The sequence below is a fragment of the Sebastes fasciatus genome, chromosome 9, assembly GCF_043250625.1.
Source record: "Sebastes fasciatus isolate fSebFas1 chromosome 9, fSebFas1.pri, whole genome shotgun sequence".
NCBI classification, from domain to species: Eukaryota; Metazoa; Chordata; class Actinopteri; order Perciformes; family Sebastidae; genus Sebastes; species Sebastes fasciatus.
Genome location: NC_133803.1, coordinates 25,005,591 through 25,023,235, shown reverse-complemented (window position 1 = coordinate 25,023,235; position 17,645 = coordinate 25,005,591). Strand labels below are relative to the sequence as shown.

The window sequence follows — 17,645 nt, the reverse complement described above, 5'->3', positions numbered from 1 at the left end:
GGTTTAGGAACAAAACTACATGGTTGAGCTTAAAACTACTACGTTTGTAAAGTGAAAATGAAACTGGACGTTTTGAACACGGGACACGAACGACCAAGTGATTGTAACGTAACGGGACTCAAACTGTGAGGGTCACTTGCCACTCACCAGGCTGGTTGGGTTAGTTATCTCTGAGGAGGGGCAGCTGTGGAGCCTAATTATCCCTGATGAGGATCAGGTGTGTGAAGCCTATATCTACTCCTGGTTTCAGTGCTCAGGTGATGACTCATTGTCTCTTTGTCAGAGGTAGTGAGAGTGCTGTCCTGTTTTTGCTCTATCTGTATACACTAAGGGTGTGTGAATCTGCAGAAGTACCACGTGAACCTATCTGTAGGATTCACTCACCATTTAGCTTCTTCTCAGAGTCTCTTAGAGTGGGTTAGGTCTGTGTGGCCTGCCTTCGCTAGTTCTTTTGTTTTATTTATGTTCCAGTCAGCTGCTTGGCAGCGGTGTTTTACTTTTAGTCTTTTCAAGATATACTGTGTGTAGGGAGCCTTCCTTTTAGGCCTGTTTTCATTTGGCGTTTCCCTTCTCCCTTTAAAATCGCTTGCGATTTCTGTGGTTAACCTTCGGGATTAACTTTTAGATTCCCCCTCTCCCCGTTCCCCTGACAGCAAACAGTGGTTTCCTGGATGAAAGCCTTGTGTTTGTTGGACCCATCCATGTCTCCTCCCGCCCATCCTGTGTGTCTTTTCGCTCTTTAAACTACGTCACCACACTCCCGGCACACTTTCTCTGAGATTTTACTGTTGCCGTGGATGGGTGTACATTGAAGTTAATGGAAAGCCCAGTGCGTCTTATACCGATGCTAAAGGTTTTGCGTCGGTATCTAAGGCAGATGACCGTGACTAAGCATTGGTATGTGACACCCTGGGAATGAGAATGAGCTGGGTGGGAAGTTATAACCAGGAGACCTGTATTCAAGACCGGTGTTTTGTTTTGTAAGTTGAGTTAGTGACGTTTGCGACGTGTTTTCCGTACTGATGTTACGTTGTTTCCGTACGTATTTGACTTAGTTCACGTACTTATTTTAAGCCCAACCATGACATTTTTCCTAATCTTAATTAATTGGTTTTCTTGCCTAAACCTAACTGCGGACATTACCATAGTTTTGTTGCGTGGCGTAGAAATGACACGCGAAAAGCGGCGTAGAAATGACTCACAATAAGCATGAATGTCTGTGCAATTTTGTGCTATTTATACACCTTCCTGTGACACCGACTTGTTGCAATAATATCTGAATAAAGAAATCACAATGTTAAAACGGAAAACTAAAAATTGTTAACTCCGTTGTTGAATTGTTGACTTTTCCAACACTGTTGACAGGTAGTCGACTTCATTGTGTTTCTGTGTTTGCAGCACAAACATTATACGGCACATGTTATCAAATTTGTGAATGTGTTTCTCAATTTGCTCATGGGTTTTGTCTTTGCAGTGTATTTTTCTAAATGCTGCACATGAGCGGTCTTCATTTGCTTGTGTTTTATCTACTTGCATATGGTTTTCTTAAATTGCAGTGCATGGAGCTCTCAGGGCCACAGTAGAGTACCTTGTGTAATACTGTAATACTAGACCCACTAGATGTTATGTAAGCCCAGAGCTCTATCTCTGTACAGGTGGAGTGTAGTGTTGTACTGCAGCAGCCTACTTTACAAGTAGATCTCTCCAAAGTGAGCCACAGCCATCTGCCCAGACTGTAGAAATGAAACAGGCTTATTGCATTTTGTTTTGGAAATGTACCATTTATGGTTCAACGAGAACAAACCAGTTCTACAACCAAGCAGGAGGAAACAAATGCCCCACTGTTGATGTAAAAACACATACACCTATACACATGGTTACACAACAAACACCGTCTGCCTCTCAGTAATCCCTGTATTTTCCTGGAGTCGACAAAGATCTTTACTATCCATCCACATGTTTGTTACCCCGCCCTCTTTGAAACCCGGTTCCAGACTTAGATCGATAGATTTGAGCACATGCTCGCACACGGAGGACCTGGAGGTGCACCATTCCTTCCCCTCCGTCCACCACGTTCCCATTCGCAGTCATGTGGAGTGGTGCACCGCTCCTTCATGGATCAGTGCAGCGTAAATCTGGGACAAAAAAAAGGGAGGCACATGGCAGTGGGATGCTGTGTGCAATTACTGCTAATGATATGCCTCCATGCAAGCTGTGGCCGTAATTAACTTTGGAGGAAGCCTGGCCCGTGTGTGTGAGGGGATGCTCACAGGAACAGGCGCAGCACCGAGAGCCAAGGCTAAGAAAGCAAACCTGCCTTGACATTGTTCAGACGACAGGTCTGCTACCACAGATTAGGCTCTTTGGGTGGTCCCGTGTTAAGAGTAATATGATGCGGATGTTAATGGAGTTGTCCTCAGGAAACTTGGAGGTAAAATTTGGGTTTACTCAAGAAGGTGTAGTGAAGCAGTCTGGTTGAACTGGATGTCAGCAAGTCACTGTATAACTGGATGTTAGCCCAATTCTGCCAAGAAAAGAGAAAAAAAGTCACCATAAAAATATACTAAATACTCACGTTTAGACAACATCTCTATGCACTTAGTCAAAATTATGAGATAACAAGTCAAATTATTACTTAGTAAATCAAAATCTTGACTTTTTATTTCACAATTTTTGACTTACCATGAGCATTTTTATTTTTTCATGACTGACTAAAGAATTAGAGAGTGAAATTATTGTTACATTATGAGAATATTATTCATTAAATGTGCTCAATACAAAAGTGAGAGTATATCTATTGTCTCCACACGGCTCTCAACATGGCGACGGCTGAGCCGGGGTCATGTCTAGAAGGTAACCTGCAAATTGCTAAATCTGCCAAAAACTTGCAAAAAAAAAACTCACCATACTCACGCCGACATATCCTAACCTTAACTATTGAAGGTCAATGCCTAACCTTTACCATTCAAATTTCCCATCTCGTGGTTTACCTTCTAGACACGACCCTAAGCCGGCAGCTCGCAGCTAACGGCGCTAACAGTGCAAACAGCAGCAACAGTGTTGACAGAGCAAACAGTGTTGACCTGAGGGAGAACTGGAGGGTGGGTGCACACTTCCACAATGCAACCGTTATCAGCTGTAACTACTGTATGAGCGTAGTGCAGAGCGGTGGCCATTAGCTAGCCAGTGGGGCACGCAAATAAACCGCGACAGGGCGATGCGGCACCCTGACGCAAAGCTGATCAATCTGAAGGGTTTATTTCACAACAATGACCCGCTAACTGTACATTATCCCTCTTATTACACGGCTACTTACTTAAGAAATCAATAATTTGACACAAAAATGGTCCGCTAGAGTCCGAGATCAGAACTGCATCCATAGCAACGGCCTGTTATACATAGCAACGGTCTGCTATAAAGAAATAACACACCATAGAATGCCGTGATTGACCAATCAGAATAGAGTATTCAACAAAGCCGTGTAATAAAGAGGGAGAGTGACTTCATTCTCTGCTCAGGTAGACATTACTCCTCTATATCTTTACATAGCAAATAGTTGTTTGTAGCTATATTAATGCTCTGGATATCGAATAGAGAACCTTTAACTTGACTTTAACTTCTTTTTTGGGTGGAAATGGGCTTCCGTACACAAGAGAGCATCAGAAACAATGAACAATATGCTCTTCACTTGGACTCATTAGACAAACACACACAAGGATGTGGTTTCCACTGTATTTACCACAGAGGATGCCTTTGCTCTTAGTGTGTGAAAATGTGCTCCTCTTAAGCTTTACAGTCATGTGGAAAATGAAAAACATCCAGCCTGACGTGTTTTTGTTTATTTGGCGTGTTCCACCTGTCTCCGGAGTTGTTAGGCAGACGGCATGGTGGCTTCAAAAGCAAGGCCTTGGCGTGCGTCCAGAGACGCGTGCACGGGAGGGCTGTCTCCTCCTTTGTCCTTGATGCCTCCGAGTCATTTCTCACTCCTGTCATCTGTATTGACAGCCTGAGTTTGCTTTCCAGGCTTTTCTCTTTTTTTTTTAAATCGGGTTATTGATCCAAGGTAATCATTTGGGGTTTGATCACTTCAGTCTCTCATTTACATAGAGTAGCAGCTAGCCTCCCCCTCTTTAGCGCTGCCTTTACAATGTAATAAGGATGATAAATGGGTCATTTTCTTTCATTCATTAAAATATTTTAGCTTGAAGGTGAAAAGAAGTAAAAGGTCTCTACGTGTCCATGCTGGCCATCAATGTGAGTCTAATTCTGATTAATAAGGATATTGCAGCAATAAGGTGTTCCTTAACAAAGGCCACATTATGCAATTATTGAATTTCTCCTCCGGTTGCAAAATATGAAGCCTTTCCCAAACTTGCCCCACGCATTTCCAAGAAGAGATTAGATATATTTCTCAAGGATCTGGGTGCGGTTAACGCTAGCTTGAATTTACATGACAGCCTGCAGGTCAAGCCATGTGACCTGGGTAATCACAGTTTGGGCCCCGACAGGAAGCAGCCGCCGGTTACAACGGACTTTAAACCTTTAAACAACGCGTTTGTGTGTCACGTCTCTCTCTCCCAGCCATACAGGGATTCCTCAAATATTAACACAAGTGGACAGATTGAGTAAACACTTCTTTGTCAAGGCCGTCTTTATTTCAGGTTGCTCCAGTTTGTGGTCGGCCGTGGCCGTGAGCATGCATGAGTTCCTCACTGAATCCTCCAGGATGTGGCTGTGGTTCTGCCCGGCAGTGGAGCAGCAGCCCCAGGCCTCCCCGAGCAGCTGTCAGCCGGCTCTAGAGACTGAAAGAAAGCGAGTCGCCCTGCCCCCAACTTCACCAGCCTGCCTGCTCTCACTGCAGGGACTAAAGGGGGATGGGCGCTCACACAGAGACATATAGCATGCAGAAATCATGAGCAATTCCTCTGCATCTCCTCATGAAATTAGTTTCAAAGACTTGTGTGAATCATCACGTTGATGTGCTGTTTTTTCCCAAATGGTTTTAACAGTACATGGTCTATTAAAGCCTTTAGTGTCTTCCCATCTGGCCTTCTCTTTCTCAACCTCCTGTTTACCACCTCTTCCATTGTCCACTGGTTGTATTGGTGCAGCCACAGCCAGGCGAAACATCCTCAAGGGTTTTAAACCACCAGTGTCACCATAGGAAGTAGAAGAGAGTCTGCGGCGTCTGTGTGAAAAACAAAATGACAGGATAATAATAAGACTAAGGCTGACTAATGATTGCATAACAGCCCGCTCATTGTGGCAGCTGCATCTACCGAGAAGGCTTATATACAGTATGTTTTTTGTCGAGGAAATGCAGCATGAAAAAGTCAAGTGGTTATAAGGTCATGCTGGATTTATAGCGAGCGAGATGCGTCTTAAATGTTAAAATGCTACAGGATCGAGCATGAGTGATGTTTGACCTTGGATGGAAAGCAGCAGAAATAAGGCTGTAAATGACTTTTGAAGCTTCCACTTAAATCTTTTTCTTATGTAACATCCACACTAATAAGTTTTCATTTTAAAACGCATAACTTTTGCTACGTTTACACCTAGCGTCCACACTACTCCAGCGTTTTCGAGTCCCTAAAACGGAGATGTTTGAGAACGCTGCTGACCCCGTTTTAGTTTGATAACTCCGGGGGTGCATTTTAGTCTGGACGGACAGAAACGGAGACATTTGAATAAGTGTTTGCTTCTTGATTGGGTCTTATCATCATGACCTGTCCTTCCCTGATTCGTCACGGCCCTATCACGTGAACCTTTTCCAGAATAAAACAAATGACATCAGCCTCGACCACCAGTGGGGAATTTCAACATGGATAACAACTTACAAGCGTTGCTGACCTTGTTGTCTGTGCTAGCAGCTGTTGAGCAGATAAACTCTGCATTTTATACTGCTACTACTACTGCCTACATGCACAGGAGGCAAGCTATTATTCGAGCGCTTTGCATCAATTCCCGTGTCCAGCGCTGCTTCCTGTTCACACCGGCACGTGCATGCCCAGTGTACGTGAATGGTAATGCCGTTTAATTCTGAAACAGCCCTAAAATGCTCATCGGGACAGAGATCTTTTTAATTTTTCCGTTTTAAAACAAAACCGTATTAGTGTGGATCTAGCCTAAAGTCTTTCTATTTGCCATTCTAAATGGTCCTAGGTAAATCCGTCGGTGTATAATTTGTTTCTTGAAGGCTAATTTACATGATTTCTGCTCTGTTAGATAGAAGCAGATGTGAGAAGACTGGAAAAGGTGGAAAAAGATGAGGGGTGAGATGCAGTGGTGTTAATGAGTCATATATATATAAAGTGAAGACACAGTATCACCCGCATATTACAGTGTATTTATTTAGTGCATATGGGATAAAATACTTAATACGGGGCACCGGGACAAATACTTTATGTGAGTATAAGGAAAGATGCTACAAGAGGTTTGCAAATTAGGGGGTAACAACTTTGTGTTCAAGAGGGACTTAAATAAATCATCATTAATTTGTAAAGTGACATATAAATAAAGCTGTGAAGTAATTGTAGTGTTTTAAAAAGTACAATGTTTTCTTCTGAATTGGGTGAGTACAAATACTCAAATAGAGTACCTCAAATTTGTACTCCAGGACAGTAAATGTACTTTGTTACATTCCACCACTGCATACAGTTTTACTCCCATTAATGACATAGCTAAATTAAAAGGACATAACAGACATAGCCTGTCTGTACCCTGTAATTACCGAAAATGTAATTAAAAAGTACTCACAGTCTAATTTATTGTCTAAGCTCCTCCTACGATTTACACTGTAAAAATGGCGGGCTGCAAAAAGCCTTACCGAAGACACTGCAAATACATAAAATACAGAGCTGCCAGACTATGGAGGACGGAACCTGCCAAAATAAATATACAAATAAATGAATAAATGAATGAATGAATGAATGAATGAATAAATAAATAAATAAATAAATAAATAACTATGTCATTAAATGTAGCAAAAATAATATTAAAAATACATATAGCCATTAATTAATTGATAAAATGTGACGTAAATTGATATTTCTGTTTCAATTTGCTTCTTTATTTTTTATTTCTTTATTAATTCCCTTATTTATTTACTCTTTTGTTTAATTTTCCCTTTTGTTTATTTATGTATTTATTTTGATTATTTAAAAGAAATATACATATATATAATAACTATATATAACATAGTGTTCTGCCAGTGTAACCACAAATCAACACACAAATGTGTTTACGCCATCATCTGCATAACATTATAAAACGGGTAAATCCAATTAAACAATCTAATTGCTTCATAGCTGCGATATAATACCCACATACCACTGCTATGGCGTCTACAGTAATTCCTTTGCACTTTCAGAAGTCGGTCATTTTTGCGTTGGGCCGAACAACGCCCGAGCTGTGATATAATCACAACATGCCTGTCGTCGTGAGCTATTTCTTAAACACACACTTGAACATTACATGTTTCCTCAGAACAGGAAATTCAAGGAGACGTTGCACTCACCACACCTCAGTGTTTGCCCAGAAGGTGTCGTATATACTGTGCAGATTGTAAAGCCCCCCTGAGGCAAATTTGTGATTTGTGACATGTGGTTAAATAAAATTTACTTGACTTGCTCAGCTCATATTGCCAAAAGCCAGAATAGTCACACAGAGAGTTATGAAGAAAGTTAAATCACTGCTGAATAAGACACTGGTTATGACACATTTCCCCCAGTGACAGTCGGGCGGGTCAGTTTGTGGCTCATTGTGAAGACACAGCTATGAGAGCCTGTTCAAACTAGTTGTAAAGTCCCTTAACATGAACATTTTAGTGCCTTAAGCCACACTAGCAGCATGGCCCTATGTGGGTTGGTCAGCCAGTCGGTCCACCACTTTGCTCCAGAAATATATCAGCAACGATTATATGGATAGACATACAATTTTCTGAAGACATTCAGGTTCCCTAGAGGATGATTGCTACTGATTTTGGTGATCCCCTGACTTTTCCTCTAACGCCACAAAGTCACAATGTTGTCCAATACTTTGGTTTATGACCAAATACCTGCAAAACTATAATTCCCATCAGTCTCAGCTGTACTGTTTGTGCTAATAAGCTAATGTAAGCATGTTAACATGCTAAACTAAAATGGTAAATATTGTAAACCTTATACCTGCTAAACACCCGTGTGTTAGCGTTGTCATTGCGAGCATGTTAGCATGCTGACATTAGCATTAGCTCAAAGCAGCATTGTGCCTAAGAACCTTACTCAACAGCTGACTGTTATCAGAGTTATCGGTCGCTATAAATCCCATAGATATGGGTGATTAGTGGCCTACTACACCCAGTAGTAGGTTTTTTGTCACCTATTCACACGATAGATCACCGAAAGAAGGTACTAAAGAACACGACAGCAACCTGTAGTGACGACCTCTAGGAAGAAATAAGCATGTGTGTTTATTGATTGATTAGGCTGATTCATTTTATTCCCACCCACCTGTGTTGGGTGAATCTGCCCATAGCGAACGGACATGCTCATAGCGACAGTGCGACTCTTGATCAATCATTACAGATCTGGTTAATAAGTTCATAATAAACTATGGTCCCATTTAGAGTCAAATAGACCATAAAGCAGGGTATGCTTTAGGACGTGACTACTTTTTGATTGACAGGTCGCTACCACGGCATTGTACTTAGCTCCACCCTCTTGTGTCATTTCTGGTTGCAAAAAAACAAGATGGCTATGGCAATGATGCTGAACTCGAGGCTTCATAACGGCAGTCCACAAACCGATGGGTGACGTCACGGTGACTACGTCCACTTCTTATATACAGTCTATTGTTCAGAACATATAAACAGCCGAAGATTTGTGTGATTTAACCAACTTGTCTGTGGAGGTTACGCAGCCAATCACAGGAATATGAGCAAAAAATCCTCTTTTAAACTCCATTTGTGGTATTTAATGATAAGGTGAACCTAACCCCTAACCCACTCAATGTGGGCAGCACCTGTAAATACGTTTTAACACAGCCCTACATTTGATTTTCTATTCACATATTAACAGGGAGACATGTATTTTCCCCCCACACTCGTCTGAAGTACGTATGCCAATCAAATGATTCTCTGGAGAGCGGTATCAGCTTTGTAACGGGTTGACACATATTAACCAGAAATGCGTGGGAAGGTGTTGTGTACATTAGGGGAGGGGGATGGTTCTTGGCACCCACTCAGATCCGGGTGTGTTATTAATATCTTAATATGTAACCTCTCACACCATCTGTCATCTCCCAAGCCTCATCTCGCTGGTATTCCCACGCATTCCTTACATGTGGTGGTATTTACTGCAAAGCTTATCTGCTGGTATCTCTCTCTGCTGGGCTGTTTAAAGTTATCCTCCGGTTCATGTGTACCCTTCTCTGTTCTTTATCTGTCTATCATTTCCAAACGACAGCATGTTGCCAACATCAAAAGCACAGAACACAATAGCAGAGGACATTCCAAGATCAACGACTCACACACACAGTGAGTCAAACACACTCAGATTAGCGAGATCTGAATCTGGTTTACGGACATTGAATCGGAAATGTGTCGGTCTGTGATTGTGCAACGTGATAATGTGATACGTGACAACGGTGATGATGTCTGTTAAAAAATGGATTAGGTGGTTTATGTGTGTGTGTGTTCAGACTTGAGGCTGGAATGTGACTCTGCGACGTGATAATGTGATTCTCAACGGTGGAGTGTGCAAAACAGCAGTGTGTGTGCATGCAACGTGTATAGATTTTTTGCACACTTGCATTGACTCCCTTGTCCCATATGTGTGTGTGTGTGTGTGTGTGTGTGTGTGTGTGTGTGCAGCCGGGCCCTGCAGCAGCTATGCTGATCCCATCTGTGAACCCTGCCTCTTCACAGCTTGATCCCAGCACCACGTCCATTGTCTCACTAATCCAGGACTATTAACATTGCAGCACCACAACAGGCGCTTACTGGAGCCCCGGATGGCTCCCAAAACTCTCTCCTCTGAACAGACTGCAATCTAATTAACTTGGAAGAGGAGGGGGGGGAGTAAAGGGGCATAATGTGTGTGTGTGTGCGTGTGTGTGTGGTTAACAGGATCCAGTGGATTAGCGCCTTTTTTTGATAATGGGGCGAGGCTCGGCTGCTACAGGTGCCAGGATCACCAGATTATGTTCACACTGTAGATGAGAATGTCCATCTTCTGTTTCTGTTCACATCCAACATCTAATATATACTTTACAATGTGAACAACTGACTTAACCTGTTTGGTTTTAGATGATCTGGATGGTGCATGAAAGTACAAACAACATAGCATAAAAAATAGTTTCTATTTCTGATATGGTATAGTATGTCAGAGCTGCAGTGAAAAGTAATTCTGAACTTCTTCTACTGAAGATTTGAAGGCTCGCTCAAACAAAAACCAAAGTGTATCTGAAACAGACAGAAACGTTGTGGTGCAAAAACAGATGTGACACCTTGTTATTGTTAGCTCTCAGTCATACCAGACCAACACACTTTCATCTAAACTCGTCACTGACACCCCGGCATCCCTTTTTGGTCGTGGTAAACATGTGGTTAACGTTGTTATTTAAATAAAAACACTTGCTTAGGTTTTGGCAACAAAACCACTTTGTTATGTTGATACATGGTTGGGCTTAAAATTACTGCAAACGCAAGGTTTTCATCCAGCAGACCGCTGTTCACATCTCACATGTTAAGTTTCACTTTTCATAACAATCAGCTGTTTGTTCGTGTCCCATCTTCACAACGTTCAGTTTTATTTTCACAGTGAAAATGTAGTAGTTTAAACCCAACTATGTAGTTCTTTCTTAAACCTAACTTTAATGGTTTTGTTGCCTAATCCTAAAGTGACGTCAAGGGTAACTATAGTGGTTTTGATGCCAAAAATAAAGTGACGCCCAGGAGCGTGACAAAGCGGCAGTATGTGACAAGTTGGGATGAGAACGTGTTGGTGTTTCCGTGTTATGCTACTTTATACTTCACTACCTTACAGAGGGAAATGTACTTTTTACAGCTCTAATTACTTAGAATAAGATTTGACTTAAATAATTTCTGTATATAATCAGCTTAAACAATGCAATGAATTTTATAGATGAACTACATAGTATATAATGTTTTATTATCTCTGCTTTGACCAAATTACAACATTTAGACAATGATGCATATATGATAGTAGTGAATGATAGATAATAATATAATGCTCTGGAAGGGCTATTCTATATAGCGAGTACTTTTACTTTTGATACTTTATTGCTGATAATACTTCTGTACTTTTACAATGCATCGGACTTTACTTGTAAAGTATATTTTACAGTGTGGTATTTCTTCTTCTACTTTTACTTAAAGGTGCTGTGTTTTTGGATTTGGCGGCATCTAGCGGTGAACTGATCTGCCAAGCGTGTAGGAGAACTATGGTGGTCATTGCAAAAATGTGAAAAGGCGAATGGCCCTATCTAGAGTCAGTGTTTGATTTGTCTGTTCTGGGCTGCTGTAGAAACATGGCGGCAGGCTGCGTGAAGAGGACCCGCTCTCTATGTAGATATAAACGGCTCATTCTAAGATATCAAAAGCACAACAATTTTTATTTTCAGGTGATGAAATGTTGATGAAACACTGTTCCTTTAAGTAAAGGATCTGAATACTTCTTCCAACACAGTCCAAAGATCAGGCAAAGCTAGCATGAAGCTAGCATGTCTGATTTACCCAAATCCAGTGGGTATTTTCTACTACAGCGTTTCTTGCATAAAATCCCTCTCTGTCTTACTATCCCTCCCCTGCTAAACAGTGCCTGGAGTGGAGACACAAAAAGAGAAGATTTCACACAAAAAACTTTAGATGATACCCTCTTAATTTGGCTAAGTAGGATCTATAATTACAGCAAACAAAAAATGTTTCAATGCACATTTGAGCATGTGAGTGTTGTATTAAGATGAACTTGAGAGACAAAATTGTGGACATACCCTTCAATTCAAGGGAGCATAGTTGTGCCACTGTTTTCTCACGGTTACAAACCGCGACGCATCAATTTATAGAGCAGTTTATGCTGCAGCACAACGGGGTCATCTAAAAATGGATTGTCTGACACAGCTAGTATGATAGCTTCCTTCCCTTTTTGACTCTCATGGTCTCACGGTTTCCTCAAAGGTCAGCACTGCCAAAGCAAAATGAGCATGTCAAAGTTCAAATAAGTGCTACGCAAATGTATTTTGATGTATTTCCGTCTCAAATTTGGCTGTTGTGAATGAATCTGTTGCTCTGCACACACTGTTCTCCTGCAGTCAGCAGCTCAGTCAGTTTATAGCTACTGGTATTTATAAGAAGAACACCCTTCCCTAAAGGCCTGGAGGGCTGCGGTATGACTGCAGCCTCGGCGCAGACGCATAGTTCATGTAGATAAAAATCACATCATAAGACGTTGTACAAGCACAAGAGACTTTTACCTCCAGCGCCTGGGGGTCTGTGCAAACGGTCTTAGCTCAGCTCTCTGGAAGAAAAGAAAACAGATCTGTACCGAGGTTGTGGTTAAGCCGAGGAGCTTACTTGCTTACTGTAAGTCAGAGCAGCTGAGTTTGCATTGCTTCCAGCTCGGAGGCCTGGGAACTGTTGATTCTTCAATATTTCTGCGTGCGCGTGCACATGTGGGTGTCTGCCTCCATGCGAGTATAAATGTGTGCGTCCATGAGATGTGAAAGCGAGCTTGCTTCATACACTCCCTGCCCTCCCGCTCATATTTGACATTCTTTAGCCTTGTATGGCAGATCAGCATCAGCTGGTGCTGCAGAGGAGAATAATAACCACAGTTTGCTAAGTCTTCTGCACGCCACCGCCCTCTCCACAGAAGCCGCTCATGTCATTCCACAACTCTCACTTCATATTCGGTCCCACAGCTGGAAAAGCACGCTGACATCTGCACCGGTGACCACGTTGAACCCTTTGAAATGTTCCACACACTCTCATTAAGGTAACATCTGACACCGAAGAAATTATAAATGTGCAGAACAAATTACAAGTTTCTGTATCCCTCTCCTACTTTCCCTCTCATCCTCTCTCTCTCTCCACCACAGTGTGTGTCTTGATGAGTCAGTTGTTTCAGGCCCTGATGGCGCGCTGGGTTTCCGGAGGGAGGAAATGCCAATGTGTACGTTCATACCCAAAAGCTGCACAGTCATTATCTCTGTCTCTCCATGTGAAACACATTTTAAAGAGAGTTCAGTTCTGCCTCATCAAGGGATCTCTCTCGCTTGTGTGAAACATCAACATGAATCCAGGCAAAGGAAAGGCGAAGTGCGCTTTTGCGATAACGAGCGTAATTTTAGTCTGTAATTGCTGCTTTGTGCCTCGGGGCGTCAGATCAAGTTTGTTTTGAGTTTTGAGTTTCCTCCCTAGAAATGTTTTCAGTCACTTTGGAAGAAGGTCAGATATGATATTACAGCAATAAAAAAACAACAATGTGAAGTAGTATACACTGGTGAGAAATTAGATATATTTTTGGAGGCCACACTGGAAGTTAGAATCAACCTGGTTCCCTCGACAAAAAGACAATGGGATTTTTCCATTGGGTTTTGGATTATTGCAGAAAATAAGCTCTGTGGAAAACAAACGTTTATGATACTACACGGTTTGTTCAGCAAGATCTCCACAAATGAACATCACTTTTTTGAAGCGTAAATGCAATCGCCAGAAATAAAAAGCTAACATTAGGCGAACTACAACACGGTCACATGAGCGTAGTCTCATTTAGCTGCTTGTTAGCAACCACCTTTTTTTAAGACATCCTGAGATGTAAAATCTCTTCAGCTTGTGTTAACCACAGACCTTATTTCAGGCATCTAACTAACTAAAAACCCATTTAAAAAACCCATTGACTTCCAGACGAAGGAACCGGAAGTGCTAAAATGATAACTCATTTCTGTGTTTTAGGACTCATTCCTATAGCACTCTATAACCTGAAATACCAGTATGATACTTGGCGCATGATATTTGAAGTAAAACTGGATTTCTTTGATAAAACCATTCAACAGCAACAGCACTGTTGGGGTTACGATAGCACCTACTACAACTAGGAAGGGCTGTAGCCTATGTGAATGCTAACAAAAGGGTTATTGTTTTATCTTGGTTGGCTAATATCCAGTACGGTGGAGTAGATGCACTTAACTTAGAATATGAACAGAAAAAAACACTATCAACGACTCTATGGTTAAACACATTAAAGGAGACTAGTTTGAACATATAAACAGGTCCTTTTACACCGTCTCCCTTCACAGTGGTTGGAGGAGGACGGTGAAAACCAGCAGAGAGGCAACACATTTCTCCCCCACAATCCCCCTGAGCCATGGGGCGGTGGTATCTAACTGTCACCTCACTCTCTGACAGGTTTTCCACTCATCTCATCGACAGCTCAGAGACGACTGACTCACACACACACACATACTGTACGCCACAGAGTTACCAGCAGGGAAGAAATCAATGTCTGTCTGACAGAAAAGAGCACAGCACTGCATCCAGTTAAGACCTTTCAACTGTTACACATTAATGCCTCATGTGTTGAAATGAATCAGGCAGAATGAATGTAGCTGTGATTCAATTAATCACCCCCCTCCTTATTAAATCTGGCACAATCTGTGTTTAATTTGATATCAAATAATGATCGTCCATGTTTTCCCTCCACAGCTGAGGTGAAATAGAATATCTTAATGTAATGCCCCCTGGTGCACGGCCTGCTGCTCTCACAATACACATTATACACAAAGAATATGTAGGCGAATGCACATTCAATCTCACAGACTCACCGTGTGCATCAGAGATTACGAGCTTGATTCAGGATCTGAATCACAATGGTTTAACCTTTTGGACAGAATGAGTGCCAGACTACCTTGATGCCAGCTCGGTGAGTCATGCAGAGTGGAATTATACGGGACAAAGGCATGGTGAACCAAGGTGGAGGGAAAAAAGAGAGATAAACAACATCCAGTGAACCCAGTCACAAACTCCAGCCTCATATGACCTCTGTTTTTTGTCTGTTAGGCCTACTGTCGCTATTTTCCCTTCGTTTTTAATGAACCCACATAAAACCACTTCATCTAGTGTGTGTTCTTTTTAGTTTAGTCCAAAGGTGACGTTCCTCACAAGTGTAAAGACTAAGGAAAGTGCTCCATAGGGGATGGAAATTGTGGCTCATTCTGGGGCGGTACCACCATTTTCGGAGGCTAGTTTACGGAGCTACGGTAGCTGACATTATGTGTCACCGGTCATCTGACATCTGTCTATCGTTCATCATCAGAATTGTATAAAGTACGCATAAAAGAGAAACTGACAGAGGCAAAGGGGCAAATTAGGAGGACCTTGACAGCTTGCCACCCAATTACAGTCACTGATGTGTTTTGGCGTAAGCGCCTATATCTGTCAGCAGTTCAATATATGTACATCTTTGGAGGCAGATGTTCAATTTACAAACAGGTAGAAATATGACCTTCAGATCTAAGTCAGATGCCAACTACACAATCATCCGGACAAAGATAAACTAGCTCATGTTAGGCTAACACGTCAGCTAATACTGCATCATTAATCTACTGTATCTTGCAAAATGAAACCCATAACGTTAGCATACCTTTGTGTCTGACTGTATACTAATTTATACTACAATTCAGCTTTTAAGTAAATAAACTAGCTTGACCTTGACAAATGCTAGCAGGCTAAGGAGCTTGATAGATGGCTTTTTGGTTCATGTTAAAAACAACATCCAGTTAACACAGTGAAACAAGTCACAAACTCCAGCCTCAACTGTATGACCTCTATCTGTAGGCTACCGCCATTTAGCCTTTTGTCTGTTACTGTTGTTATTTTCACTTCAGTGGAAGCTAACATTAGCTTATTGGTGTGGGATAAAGGAAAGCAAATATATCTTATGTAATGTTTTTACTTTGTTGGTTGGAAATAAAAGGACTGTTGCTGAAGTCCTCTCAGGTAAAAGTTGTGTAGAGCTCAACAAACAAGCTTGACCTTGAGAAACGCAAGCAGACTGGAGCTTAATACATGGCTTTTTGGTTCATGTTAACTAGCCTACGCTACATTTGTGAGTTTTGCTTCTGTCTGATTCAGTATTCTACTAATGCATTCATTTTAAAATACAGCACATTTTTGGAGATATAGTAATCTGTGACTCAGAAACCATCTAGATCTTTACGCCTGGCCTGTAGAACAGATCTTATGAGTGTGTGTCTGTGTGGTTTAAGGTGACAGTGCCAGGGACTTTGTGGAAAGCAGGCCATGAATCAACAGGACAACGGTGGTACTGTACGTACAGGAAGGACTGTGTCATTACCATCATTGGATTAACCTCCTCTGCCCGAATTAGCAGCTCAACCTGTGACTCATCCGACAGACGGGCTGCTTTCTTCTGCACGATTCAGGATAGTGTTCATCATCGACAACTTCTAAAATCTTTAGATTCTTTAAACTTGGTATGAAGCAGTGGATTAAAGAAATTAAGGTTCTCGTGCAGCACATATCCTGAATTTTGCAGATTTTGCAGATTTAATATCTATGGCCTTCTATGCTGTGCTGAATCAGGAACTGATGCTGTGAATCACTATCTAATTCTGCACTGTATTAGTTTGTTCTGCATTTTACAGTATGTGAAGAGAGAGAGAGGTGAAGTACAGTCTGTGTTGGCAATCAGAAAGTCCTTGTACGTTTACAGCAAAGAATGTCACACAGCATTTACAGCCTCGGGTGGAGATGTTTATTCTCACTGCCGACTAAAGATTAAACCATTTTCACAACAAAGATGCACATTAGAACCAGTGTGAACTGGTTCCAGTGTTACAAAATCCAGCTGTGTCATAGTCATCGCATTGGGGATGCACGACAATAAAAGGAAGCTATTCAGTTTGTGAGTAGAGCCAAGGCCAATGTCGCCCAACCCTGAATAGCTTTGTTACGAAATATAGGCGCGCTATATGTTTGCAGAAGAACTGACGTGTCTATTGGCTTATTTATGACTCATCCTGTAATAAAAAGCCACATCTGCTGTCTTTGAAACTGCCAGCTCATCCCTTCCTGAACACAGTGATCTTCCTCTCTTTATTTCATATGTAACTCCACATGGATGCAGTTTAACACATGTTCAACCTTTACATAAGGCCTCAAGGATGCCTTCTTGTAGCTTTAGTATTTAGCTGTACAACTGTCTATAAAGTGGACATGACAATTCAATACGATCATTTATCGTCTTTCAGTCGAATCGTATCGTGATTAAATCATATATCGAGATGTCGTGATGCACAATTACGTCGTCTAAATTGACAATAGCAAGCACATACTAACTCGAATTTCTCCAAAAATCTGTTTTTGTTTTTCACCTTTTACATTACCACTCAGTTTAATACGATTAACAAATGTGTATATATGGAAATATTCTTTTTTTTCTTCATAATTTATGTTTATTTTGCACTAAAGTTCTTAACTAAATGAGAAAATACTTTTCATTTGTCAAGTATTTAATTCACACAGGAGTAAACAATAATAGGCTTTAATATAGACTATTTATTTATTGAATTACCAGAAAACATGCTACATTGTGATACATATTGTGATATATAACGTATATGGCCTG

General features: G+C 41.3%; 1 long non-coding RNA gene across 1 annotated transcript; it reads right to left on the bottom strand.

The window, feature by feature from the left end:
- Positions 1-1,760: 1,760 nt before the first annotated feature.
- Positions 1,761-14,984, bottom strand: LOC141774311 (uncharacterized). Its single transcript, XR_012595298.1, has 2 exons — positions 14,821-14,984; positions 1,761-5,188 (listed from the first exon to the last, which is right to left on the bottom strand). It is a non-coding gene; the product is annotated as an uncharacterized LOC141774311 (long non-coding RNA).
- Positions 14,985-17,645: the final 2,661 nt, after the last annotated feature.